Consider the following 14,114-nt stretch of genomic DNA (forward strand, 5'->3'; position numbering starts at 1 on the left):
AAGCCAAGTATAAACATTTGAAAGAGAGTTCCTTCTTTTTGGAGGATAATGAGAACTGTAAATGGGTATCATTGTGGGTCTCCATGAATAGACAACCCATGACCTTGATCAGTTTAGTAGTGGTCCTGGAAATATCCTCTCTGAGGCTGCAGTTTTGTTACTTAGTGGCCCCAAATAACAAAAGTGTTCAGTAAGAGATTAGAAAGCAGGCTGAGATGAGACCTGGAGTTTTCCTCTTGCAAATGGATGAAGTACAGGAATGAAAGTTATTAGGAAAATATTTGCTTTTAATAGACCCAACATGTAAATTTTACTGTCCTAAGCACAATATTAGAAAACTGATTGAGGTTCATAGCACTGCATACGTGCATTAAAACATTTTTAAAAATTAGTCCTGTATGATCCCCTTTTGTTTAGCCTTTCAATGAACATCTTAAAATTGTGTTAATATTGTTAAGAATTATGTTGTTTCTAAGTTACTGTGGAATTTTATTCCTTTGAGTTTGGGAGACAATGCTGCAGAAGTTCCCAAGATTTTTTTTTTTTTAAGGTTTATTTTTGAGAAGAGAGAGAGAGAGCATGAGCTGGTTAGGGACAGAGAGCGAGGGAGACACAGAACCCAAAGCAGGCTCCAGGCTCCAGTCAGTCAGCACAGAGCCCGACACAGGGCTCGAACTCACAAACCGCTGAGATCATGACCTTAACTTAGTTAAGCCGAAGTTGGACACTTAACTGACTGAGCCACCCAGCTGCCCGAAGTGTTTTATTTTTTTAATGTGATTTTTTCCACTAAGATATCATATATGTTTCAATCACATTTGGAGTAGTCAGCTGTGTATCTTTTTTTATGAGTGTTAATGTTAGCAATTTAGCTAATCTCTTAAAAGTTTGGTGAAGAAAATTTATATGGGCAATCTGAAATCATTACACTCTTAACTTTTTTATTGTTTCATTTTTAGTAAAGAAGAAATCATAACTAAACATAGTTCAGGATTTATTTGAATATAAAATACCTAAGAATGTTGAACATAGTGTCAAAAGCATTCAAACTGTTGTGACAGATTTGTCTTTGAAAAGGAAGGATTGTGTAAAGGAAAAGTGTAAAGGGATGTAAGGAGATTAATATTAGTGGATGTGTTTACCATAGTCGTATAGTAAAAGATCTTAAAGATTTGAATGAGATGCATTTGGGAGACTGGTAATAACAGTAAGCTGATATGGGTTACTGCTGATGAATCACAGGAATGTATTATGGAAGCACAATTAAAATGCGATTTGGGGAGATTTCTAGAGAAGGCTGGGGGAATGAACAGAAAATTACAGTTTTCGTTTTGTTCACACTTTAATTTTATTAAACCTCTAAAGCAAATTGATATTTGACAAGGAGAGAAAAGGTATATTAGTGAAAGATACAATGTTATTTTTGCTGATAATGCTAGTGTGTATGACCTATGAAAGGAGAAAAGGTAGTATTTAGGAAAAGTTGGGAGAAAGGGGGGCATCTTGCATAATCATGTATTTCTAACAAGAACATTTCAATTCCCTGCCTTGTAACTGTTGAGATTTTGAATTACTGTAATTTAGTATGGGTGAACATCTTAATTTATAAAAAAATAATGTTCTCACAAACAACTAATTGGTTAATACAGGGTAAAAGAACACTTTTATTCTTATCTAAAAACTAGGTAGCTAAGAAAGAATTATAAGGGGGAACTTTTTTTTTCTTTTTTGCTCTTAAATCCCATCAGTTCATCTGTGTATGTAATTGAAATCTTACATAACATGCAAGTAAAAATTTATAAGATTGGATGTATAATTATGGAATCATTTCAAGGCTTCCCATGGCATTTAATGATAGAAATTATTTGTCTGATTTTCAAACCCAGAATAAATAATATGCATTTTCTAATTTAAGAAGAAATGATCACTCTGGGTTATATCAGTCACTCACCCAACTGGACCAATACTCCATCTGGAGCTAAAATACAAAAACATTTTGAACAGTCTGAAAGTACTGCTTGTTAAAAACATTCAGTACTGAATATCAGTTGGAATTTTGGCAGCTGAATATCAGAGCAGAAACTCAAAATATTTGTAGAATTGCTTTTCAGACTTCAGTTGGTGATTTTGTTTATAAACCACATATAAATAATTATTTAGATGATCAAGTTTATTCTAACACCCCCCCCCCCATGTACTTGCTTTGTAATAAAATATTCAGAACACAAATTACTGGGGCTGAATATATTAAAAAAAGAATTGTATTTTTAGATGGAATACTAGCAAGAGCAGATGGTAGGGACATTGCTCAGCAATAAATAAGATTAATGTGTTTAGAGCTATTAAGATTGTGAAGAGAAAGGAAAAAAGTTTAGCCTATCAATAGGAAGCAAACCACTGCCTGAACCTGACTTGACTGGATTTGAAAAAGCTCATTTCTCAGAAACATGGCTGGAGAATTGAACTTCCCTGAACACATGTAAGGTTTGAGGTAGATCCAGTTTCTCCCTGTGTGTTAAGAGCAGCCACTTCAAATCTTTCAGGAGGCTTTCAAATGTTGCAGAGCAGCAGTTGTTCTGGTGTACTGTAAAATGTACGTCAAAGATCTCTTTTTGAAAAACACTGAATTTTTTTCACACGATAAGATTACAATGGATATCTAGAAATGTCTGTTGAAAAGTAAAATGAAATAATTCATAAAGATATTTAGTATTTACATTGTGAACATGTGAAATAAATTATTCTTTAGAAATGGTCATGATAGTGTACTTAGGAATAAATTTAGTTTATACTTTGGAAATGGATATCTTCAAAATTCTCTTATTCCTTTCTGCCATTTGTTCTATGAAACCATCAGGTTAGTTGAAGCCTATTAACTTATTCATTTATAAATAAGTTTGAGTCATTATTTTTTCTCTTAAATACAGCATCACTATTTTACATTAGGAATAGATAAAAAGAAATGTATTGATAATTTTATAGTTGCACTTAGCTGATTTGATTTAAAATTTTAGCCATTTTTAATAAAAGTAAATCGAGCATTTTACTGTTACCAGAGACTCTCATAAGTAAACATAATATATATTTTTTAAGTTAGAAACCTATGGTGCTCAGTGTTCTTGATTTTGGTCCCAATTACATTGTTATCCAGATTGAAACTGGGACAACTGGTCTTGAACTTGGGAATGTATTCCCTTCTCCATTTAGCTACTTCTTAATCTCATAATTTTCAACTCCTCATAATCTACCCACTACAAAATTCAGAGTTTGTATATGTGTTGGATTAAGCATTAAATAATGTTGAAGGAGAATGTGGAAAAGAAAGCTTTTGCTAATCTATTAGTGAAATCAGACATATTAGTCATTAGTATTTTGTATTATATGGTAATCAGAAATTAAGCTAAATGTTTTTTTTAACATCAAACATTTCAGTATATTGCTTCCTGAGCAAGTCCAAATGTATATAGATGATCATTGCATCAAGAAAAGATGCCACACAAATAAGAGAGATTATTTGGTACTGGGATTTGCAAGATTTTTCATTCCATGAAGTATTCCTTGCATCTATCTCGTCAGTCTTAGAGGCTGAAAGGAAGGCAATATAGAGAAATATGGCATTACTTTTCGTTAGCAAATAATTCCTCTGCTTAGTCTTTGGCAGCCCTGATTCTTATCTGGTCAAAAGTTTTAGAATGTTTAAAACATTAGCCAATGCTCCAACACCACCTCCTTGGCTTTCCTTTCTCATCTCAAATCAAAATCCATCTGATTTCCACAGGTCCTTAATTCCAATTTTCCTGCTTTAATTTTTGCATTTTTTTGGTTTACTGTTTATGATTGAGTTTTAATTGACATGTAACATTCTATTAGTTTTAGGTGTACAACATAATGATTTGATACATGTGTATATTGTGAAATGATTACTATGTTAGGTTTACTTAACATCCATCACCACACATAGTTACAATCTTTGGTTTAGCTTTTTTTTTTTTTTTTTTTTTTTTTAAGATTTTATTTTTAAGTAATCTTTACACGCAACATGGGCTGGAACTTACAACCCCAAGATAAAGAGTCACATACTCTACCAGCAGCCAGCCAGGAACCCCATGATCTTTGGTTTAGTTTTTAAGAATCCACTGAGAAAACATCTAGGTGCCCACTGTGTGCCAGGCATTGTGAGGTGAATAGAAGCGAAAAGAGAAGAAAATTAAGTGTCCTTAAATTCTACCGGAGGAGCTGGGTGAACAAATGTCCACTATGATGTGGAGTAGGGTGAGTGCTAGGAAGAAAAAATAAAGGGACCAGAAAGTGAGAGTGAGGTGGGTGCTCTTTCATATAGGGAAGTCCTAGGAGGGGTACTATTGGAACAAAGACCCAAAGGAGGTAGGAAAGAATCTGGGGAAGAGATTTTAGGGTGTTGATAACCTGTCATGAGGGAAAAAAAATCATTTGATGATAATTCTACTTGTATGCCATCAGTCCACATAGTACTTGTATGCTATAGGTTGTGGGAGTATTACTTTTCTAAAAATTTGTTTTGGGGGGCACCCCAAAAAAGTTGAGTGCCCAACTCTTAAGTTCAGCTGGGGTCATCCTGGGGTTATGGGATGGAGCTGCACATGGGGCTCCATGCTGAGTGTGGTCCCTCCTAAAGATTCTACCTCAGGGCACCTGGTGGCTCATTTGGTTGAGCATCTGACTTTGGCTCAGGTCATGATCTCACTGTTCGTTGGTTCGAGCCCCATGGTGGGCTTTGCGCTGACAGTTCGGAGCCTGCTTCGGATTCTCTGTCTCCCTCTCTCAATGCCCCTACCCCACTAGTGCGTGTGCATTCCTCCCCCCCCCACCTCTCTCTCTCTCTCTCAAAAATAAACATTAAAAAAATTCTATCTTTCCCTCTCCCCTGCGCATGCTCTCTCTTAAATAAATAAATAAATGAATGAATGAATGAATGAATGAATGAATGAATGAATAAGAATTTGTTTCTTTAAATTTCAGTGTAATTAACATGCAATGTTATGTTAGTTACAGTACAGTGATTCAACAATTCTATACTCTGTATTCATCACAGTAAGTGTACTCTTAATCCCCGTTACCTATTTCACCCATCCCACCATCCTAGATGGGAGTATTTTTCTATCACTGGTGGAGAACAGAGACCCAGAAAGGGAAGTGACCGCTCCCTTAAGGGTGGTGAATCCCTTTCATGAATCTAAATCTTGTGGGTTTATTTTGTTTAGTTTTAGCTCTACTCATCCTACTATGCCTTCTTTCTTCAGAGGTATTTGTCCTTATGGAAGGATCTCTCCATATAAAAAGCTTTATAGTTAGGTCTAATTTAAAATCTTGGTTCTGGCATTGAATAAAAAAGTTACTTCATCTTCCTGAACCCGAATTTCTTCATCTACAAAGTAGTACATGTAGCAGCCACCGTATGGGGCTAGGGCTCATAACAGTGTTCAGAGGCATTAACAATTGCCATTGGATCAGTGACTGTTGAGGGAGTGCATGTGCACTTTAACAAGGGTCTTGTCGAGACAGAGACACCAGAGAAATGAATAAATCAGTGATTCAGCCAGGGAGCAATTTTGCCCCCCCCCACCCCCCCAGGGACAATGGGCAATATCTGGAGACATTTTTGGTTGGGACATCTTCGAGCCATGTTGTGTACTACTGGCCTTTAATGGGAAGAGACTAGAGATGTTGCTATACAACCTACAATGCCTAGGACAGCACCGCCCCCCCATCCCCCAAAGAATTATGCAGCACAGAATGTCAATAGTGCTGAAGAAATTTCTAAATGATGTGCCACTATTGGGATAATTTGGGGACAGATGGTGAGAGCTTTTGGAATAAGATAACCTGAACAATCACTGTTTGAGAAATTAATACAGGGCTAAAGATGGAGCAATTTTTAGTGGGAAACCTTCCCAGAAAAGCTCCTTGGGCCTATCTGATTCGATTATTTTGTTTTTAAGCTTGTTTATAGGCCAATGACAGTTTTATTTCTGATCATTGTTTTTGGCTGACAATATATTGGCAAACCGAAGGAACCTACTGCTTCTTAAAATCACTGATGGAATATTAGTATCCACAGGCTTTCCCCAAAGCTCTAATCTTGTGTATTCTGGATAATTTTGGGTCCACTGTAATGATAGATTTACGGTTATTATGTGGTAATAAGAGCTCGAGATTAGCCAAATTTCTTAAATGAGAATAAATCTATTTGCAATTAGCCAAAACTCCCTATTTATATTATCATGTTTATAGTTACCATTTAAAAAATAGTCAAGGAAGAGATATCTAATATCTCTTTAATTCCAAGACTCTTTAAAATCTCCTCTCGTAAAGACAGGTCTTATTTTTTATGCATTTTCTGAATAATACCTTTATGTAGCATACAACTGTGGCAGAGGAATTGAGTAGCAATTATTGCTTCAGATCGGTAGTGGCAATGGATACAAATGGAGGAAGGAGGAGTCCTGTTACGTTGCTAGGAAAAGTGGTTTGCGTGTGACTTGAGACTCTGGTCCATCAGTTGGAATGTCTGATTTTGGAGCTGAATAAACCAGCAGAATTCCGTTTGTTGTGTGTCCTGCCGTATTGGGATAGAGTGTACCAGTATACAGAGTACACATCCTGAGGAACCCAGGGTTGCTCAGGAAAGTTGCACAGGCTGCTTGTGGCCCTTGGGCATATACGCATTTGTGGAACATCTTTATGGCTACAAATTTTACATACTTTGCCTCATTTAATTCTCCTGACAAGCCTGAAAGGCAAGATCATATTAATCTCATTTTACAGATGAACACACTGGGTTAGGACACTTCCACCAGAGAAACACTGGAAATGGTGGCACAAGAATGTGCATGTAGGCTGAGCCGTAGACCCCTGACATTTTGACGTGTGTTCACTATCCAGCCTGGCACCGGCTTTCATTATAATGGGACAGAACTCAAGTCTACAAGTCCAGATGCTTGAGTTCTTAGAACAAGGCCCAGCTCCAGAACTTTTAAGCTGTGTGATTCAGGGAAACTGCTAAACCTTTCTAGATCACTTCTTCCTGTAAAGATAAAAATACTTGCCTGCCAGGTTCTCAGGACGGTGACCATCGCAGCAGAGAACAGGAAATTAGTCTGCAAGAAGTAAGGTCTATGACCCAAGGAATCCTAACCTGCCTGAGTTACATAAAAGAGGTTGTCTGGCAGAACTGGGCTAACAATGTGGAGGAAAGAAGGTTTTCTATTTTTACTCATTCTTTTTTACAGAATCTTTCCATGTCCTATTTGTGATTCCCTGGTTAGATACTGTCAATCCTATCGTGCTCAGCTGTTTGTTTGCAATTTTCAATGTGTATAGTTACAGTGCTAATATTTAGAATTTGCACAGTGGGAATTTTTTTTGAGAGAAGCAAATTTGTAATATGAAAAGGTAGGTTATTTTCTATCTCTGATGTTCAGATTATTTTTATCGTTTCCACTGGAAACATGAATATAAAGGAAATTTAGTATAAATATTACCACCTTCCTCATTTTGTTTCCCCAAAGTGTAACAATTTATAGAAAACAACTGACTCTTCTTGTTATCCTGTCATAGCATTCTTTTTCTTTCTTTCTTTTTCTTTTTCTTTCTTTCTTTCTTTTTATTTTTTTTATAATTTTTTTTAATTTTATTTTTTTTAATTTACATCCAAATTAGTTAGCATATAGTGCAACAATGATTTCAGGAGTAGATTCCTTAATGCCCCTTCCCCATTTAGCCCATCCCCCCTCCCACAACCCCTCCAGAGTCTCTATGTTTTGTCCCCCTCCCTGTTATATTATTTTTGTTTCCCTTCCCTTATGTTCATCTGTTTTGTCTCTTAAAGTCCTCATATGAATGAAGTCGTATGATATTTGTTCCTGTCATAGCATTCTTTCTTAATAAATAAGTAGATAAAAGGAAATATAATTTTCTCAGGAATAGAAATAATGTCAGTGTTGTTTATATATACCGTGTACTTTGATTTGTTTTCAGAATAACCACTTCAGAGGAAAAATAGAAAATAATATGATAATTTAAAAGTAAAAACTCTAGGGGCGCCTGGGTGGCGCAGTCGGTTAAGCGTCCGACTTCGGCCAGGTCACGATCTCGCAGTCCGTGGGTTCGAGCCCCGCGTCGGGCTCTGGGCTGATGGCTCAGAGCCTGGAGCCTGTTTCCAATTCTGTGTCTCCCTCTCTCTCTGCCCCTCCCCCGTTCATGCTCTGTCTCTCTGTCCCCAAAATAAATAAACGTTGAAAAAAAAAATTAAAAAAAAAAAAAAAAAAAAAAGAAATAAAAGTAAAAACTCTAGTGTTTTTTTAAAAACACTCTATGTTATTTAACTATTTTTTGAGTTATAGTCTATAGAGGAATCTTTGCTGAAGCAGTTTAGTGCAAGATATGCTTAGAGAATAAACTGAGAAATTGAAGATAATTTGAGAATATTTTGAAGTTTTTTTTATGTTTATTTATTTATTTATTGAATGTTTATTCATTTTTGATAGAGACAGAGCATGAGAGGGGGAGGGGCAGGGAGAGAGGGAGACAGAATCCGAAGCAGGCTCCAGGCTCTGAGCTGTCAGCACAGAGCCCGACCCGGGGCTGGAATTGAGCCGTGAGTGAGATCATGACCTGAGCCGAAGTCAGACGCTTAACCGCTTAACCGCTTAACCGACTGAGATCCCTCCCCCCATCCCTGGCGCCCCTTTAATGTTTACTTTTGAAAGAGTGTGAGCTGGGGGGAGGGACAGAGAAAGAGGGAGACAGTGGATCCGAAGTGAAGGGAGCCCACAGGGCTTGAACTCAAGAACTGTCAGACTATAACCTGAGCTGAGAGATTGGACTGAGGTGCTCCTGAAGTTTCTTAAAACTAAAGTGCCACATGGTTTTCTACTACTTGTGTTTATTACCTGATGATGGTTTTTTTTGGCCTCCTCATTGTTTAGCCAGTTGGCCCATTTAATCTTTCCCCAAAAATAGGTCTAAAGGAAAACAGAATTTGTTGCTTGCATTTGGGATTTGACTTCAATATTCTAAGTACATGAATGTCAAACATAAAAGATAGAATTTAGGAGAGTATAGACACTTCAAAATGCAAACAAGTATTTTGTTAGTGTCATCTCATTAAGATGCAAATCGTGCTTTTTAATTTTTAAGGATTTATCTTCACTAATACACTTGGTGATTTTTAACAAAAAATTTTAAGACACCAGTATAAGATTAATAATAATATCACATAATGGGTAACAGATTTTCTTCATTGTTGAGATCTCACATTTGAGCATGCTGACATACACTAACCAGCGGGTTTTTTATTTTCTTTAAAAAAAATTTTTTTTAACATTTATTATTGAGAGACAGACACAGAGTGTGAGCAGGGGAGGGGTAAAGAGAGGGAGACATAGAATCTGAAGCAGGCTCCAGGCTCCGAGCTGTCAGCACAGATCCCGACACGGGGCTCGAACTCACAAACTCCGAGATCATGACCTGAGCCGAAGTCGGACACTTAACCAACTGAGCCACCCGGGCGCCCCTAACCAGTGGTTTTAATGACAAATTTTTTAATTAAAAAAAAAAATTTTGTCTTTTATTTTAGAGAGAGAGACTGCATGCATGCGGGAGAGAGCCAGAAGGAGACAGGGAGAATCTTAAGAGTGTAGAGCCTGACATGGGGCTCGATCCCTTGACCCTGGGATCATGACCTAAGCCAAATCAAGAGTCAGATGCTAAACCAACTGAGTCACCCAGGCACTCTGACATAAACTTTTTAAAAGGTGATTTTTAGGGGCACCTGGCTGGCCCAGTTGGAAGGGCATGTGACCTTGATCTCTGGGTGGTGAGTTCGAGCCCCATGTTGGGTGCAGAGATTACTTAAATAAATAAAGATAAATAAAAGGTGACTTTTCAGGGGCGCCTGGGTGGCGCAGTCGGTTAAGCGTCCGACTTCAGCCAGGTCACGATCTCGCGATCCGTGAGTTCGAGCCCCGCGTCGGGCTCTGGGCTGATGGCGCAGAGCCTGGAGCCTGTTTCCGATTCTGTGTCTCCCTCTCTCTCTGCCCCTCCCCCGTTCATGCTCTGTCTCTCTCTGTCCCAAAAATAAATAAACGTTGAAAAAAAATTAAAAAAAAAAAAGGTGACTTTTCAGTATTAGCATTCTGAAACAAAAATTCCAAAAGGAATAAATACATGAGCATTTAAAACGGTCCATGTTTCAGATATTCTGTGCTGCTGAATAGATCCTAACAGCAGTCAGATATGTTGCAAATTTATGTCATTGGTCACAAGGGAGATCAAAAGGGTTAATCAATGTAAAAATCAATGCCTGCTGGCGGTAAGCCAATTTTATATCACTTTCCTTAGTGGGACAGTCTTTACATGCAAAGGATAACAGACTAGGTAAGTTTGGTGAAGGATCTAATGTTATGCTTTCACTTTTTCAACTTAAAAATCACTCTACTTTTTATGTTTCAGTTTTTAAAATAGGATATTACCCCATAACAGTATTAAGTGCATGCCAAACACTACTAGCCACTGGCACTAAAGTTAAGAATCAGACATGGTCCTTGTTGTCCTCTTAAGCTTAATTAAAGTCTAGTGAATTTTATTTATTTTTAAAAAAATTTTTTTTAACATTTATTTATTTTTGAGACAGAGAGAGACAGACAGAGCATGAACAGAGACAGAGAGGGAGGGAGACACAGAATCCGAAACAGGCTCCAGGCTCCAAGCCGTCAGCCCAGAGCCCGACGCGGGGCTCGAACTCATGGACCTCGAGATCGTGACCTGAGCTGAAGTCGGACGCTCAACCGACTGAGCCACCCAGGCGCCCCTAAAGTCTAGTGAATTTTAAAAAAGGGCCTGAAGCAGAGTATAATGAGAGGAAGAGGTGAGGAGGGTATAGAGTTGGATAGTTGGATACTTACCCTGATTTAGGAATCATGAAGACCTGAAAGATAAGGAGGTAGGCAGGCAAAGAATAAGTGTAGAGAAAACAAGTGGAAGTTTCAGAAGGACCATGACTATATAGCAAGTGGTACCAGGTGGAAAGGACAGGCATAGATTTGCTAGGTAGAGGAAAGGACAACGATTGGAAATGGAGTATTGGATTGGGGTGGAATCCAAGCTGGATAGAAGCAGACAGGGAGATGGGAAAAACCCCCAGAAGTTTGGAAAACAGCTGTGGTGGAATTAGATGAGGAAGCCCAAAGGACAAGAGGTTCGGGTCAGAGTGGGTTGTTAGAACTTATTCCAGAAAGAGCAGGTTTGGACCTTATGAGGTCTCGGGTGCAACTTAGAGACGTGATTGAATTGCTGCAGGGCAGAATAAAGTTGGAGATAAGGGTGGTCAAGAACAAGAGGGGCAAAGTGATGGATGGCTGATTGCCTTAGATCTTGAAGATATCCAGAAAGATGGCAGGACTTGGGGAGGAGAGGAGCCCGTTTACAAAGTGTTCCTCTAGGATCTGGCTAGGTAGTTAATAGATAGAAGCTAAGAGAAATGGTGGAGAGGGATACAGCCAAATGCCATGAGGTTCAAAGAAACTAGCTTTGCAAAAAGGGAAAACCTTTAGAAAGTTTTTAGGAAGGAGGTGTGTGGGAAAAGAGGACACTGACCCCACCTAGCCCCAAATCTGTGTCCTTCTTAATTTTCCCCAATTTCAGTATATTGGCAGATTCTACTGACGTGCAGAATGTATTTTCAATCAGTTCTGTTTATTTCCACTGCCACTATTCAGGTTCAAGGCACCATCATCTCTCCTTCAGATGGTTTTCACTGCCTAACTCTCCTCCCTTTTTTCATTTTTGCCACCACTCAATCCATTTCCTCTAAAATTATTCGTATAATGTAACTCCCCTGTTTTAAACACTTCAGTCACTTCCTGCTGCTCTTCGAATAAAATCCACATTTCCTGTGGGGCCTTGTACAGCCACTCTGTCTGCTCCTCTCAGACTGTGCCCTACTCTCCTGACACATAGGCTTCCTCTCTGGGCCTGCAAGAGGGCCAGCCCAGCGCCAACTCAGAACACTGCATTTGTCCTTCCTCATTACCATATTCATGGTGCTTTGCACTTTGCCTGGCACTTGGAAGGTACTCAGTATTTGTTAAAACGGATGAAAGCACAGCCTCCTCTTAAGAGGACTGTGGGAGAGAGGTTTTAGGTGAATGCCAGGAGGTTAAGGTTGTAGGAGAGTTTGACTGTGGAATGAGTGCCAAAGGATACAAAGGAAGGCTTTACATGGGGGAGTATGGCCAGGCAAGTGGAAGCACAGAGAATTTTGAGGTTTGTGGTACCATAGCAGGCTATATAATTATGGTGTGACAGGTAGACGAAGTATTAAAAAATAGACCAGGGTTTAATGTGGCCAACCTGTCAACACTCTTCATATGATTTTGGGCAACACAAAATTTCTGAAGTTTTAAGGTTTGGGTCAGGGCATAACTCGAGAACCCTTCTGTCCCAAGTCATTTTTTTCATACTTTTTAGGAATGCTCGATTTGAGGACTTAATTTTTTTTTTTTTTAGAAATGTATTCATTATTTTTAGTAATCTCTACACGAAATGAGGGGCTCAAACTCAAGACTCAGAGATTAAAAGTCACATGCTCTTCCAACTAAGCCAGCCAAGTGACCCTGGAGATTAATTTTTAATTACTGTGGGGAACAGTAGTTTATTGATGATTTCATTTTGTCTCTATTACATTAGAATAGAAGTTTTCAGACTTTTATTCATGACCCCATAGTCAAAAATACATTTTATATCACCTATGATACAAATCATATATAACGTTTTCACACAAAATATCTTTCTTATTGCCTGCTGATACATTCTATTTTTTTTTTCTAGTTTCATTGAGAAACAATTGACATATACCACTGTGTAAGTGTAAAGCATAAGACATGATGGTGTCATTTACATTTATTGTAAAAAGATGACTCCGATAAGTTCCTCTATTTCATTTTTTGAAAAGTGCTGGATAGGACCCACTAAAAACGCATCTGTAACTTGAAAAACACTATTCTAGAAGATGAGGAGTAGCATTTCTCTGAACGAGAGCATAGCATCTACGTCTATGTCTACATCTGTCTTGGTTTTGTCCCTTCTAGAGGGAGTGAGGGAAAGAGATGGAAAGGGTAGAGAAAAAGGGCTTCTGTTTGTGACTCTAGTTTTTACATCAATATTGACAGCAGCTTCTGAATATTTTTGAGTGAATAAACTAACAATTCAAAAGGCCTCTGTCCCATTTCCTTTTCCTTGCTCTGTTTCCAAATGCCCGTCGCACAGGGCGCTGGAATGGAGAATAAGTGACTAATTCTTTTCCTTTGATCCACTTTCTGTCACTTTTGTCTTTATTAACGGGAAACATCTTTTATTGCCACACATATCATAGGCAGGCCTTGAATTGCAAAATTATCGTGCTGTTAAAAGGTCATATAAATTATCCTAAACAAAGGCGAATTTTAAATAATTTCATGAACTACCTAGAAATTACAGGGCAACATGTAGAAGTAAAAATATTTTAAGTTATAATCCTTTAAATGAACAATGTCCATTAACTGTAGGCTACGATGCTGAAGATAAAACTCCAGTACTCTCAGAGAACTTGGTAGCATTTTTACTGAAAGAAATAAAGTTCAGTGACTGCACACATTTTTATGTTTCTTTTATTTTTTTTCCAGTTAGCAGGCAGAGGATTATTGTTAAGAAGCTGGAAGATACAAAAAAGAAGAAAAAGCATCCAGCATTCAGACAACTATTTAAGCAACATTTTGTTGTATTTTTTTTTCAGTTTCCCCTATAGAAATGTAACTATTTTTCCTCAAGATTTTATTTTTAAGTAATCTCCACACCCAACATGGGGTTCACACTCACAACCCTGAGATCAAGAGTCATACGCTTTATCAACTGAGCCAGCCAGGTGCCCCATAAAATGGAGCTTTTAAGTCTTACTTTAGTTCATAGGTATCTAATTACTGATCATTGGTAACTTTTCACTGTTATGATGAAATATATAACATTCTGAATGCCTTTGTTTGTAATTCTTTATACCTGTGTCTGGATTATTTTAGTATGATAAAGTCTATAAATACACT

Source organism: Puma concolor, chromosome E4, assembly GCF_028749965.1.
Source record: "Puma concolor isolate L17-30 chromosome E4, mPumCon1.1.hap2, whole genome shotgun sequence".
NCBI lineage: Eukaryota > Metazoa > Chordata > Mammalia > Carnivora > Felidae > Puma > Puma concolor.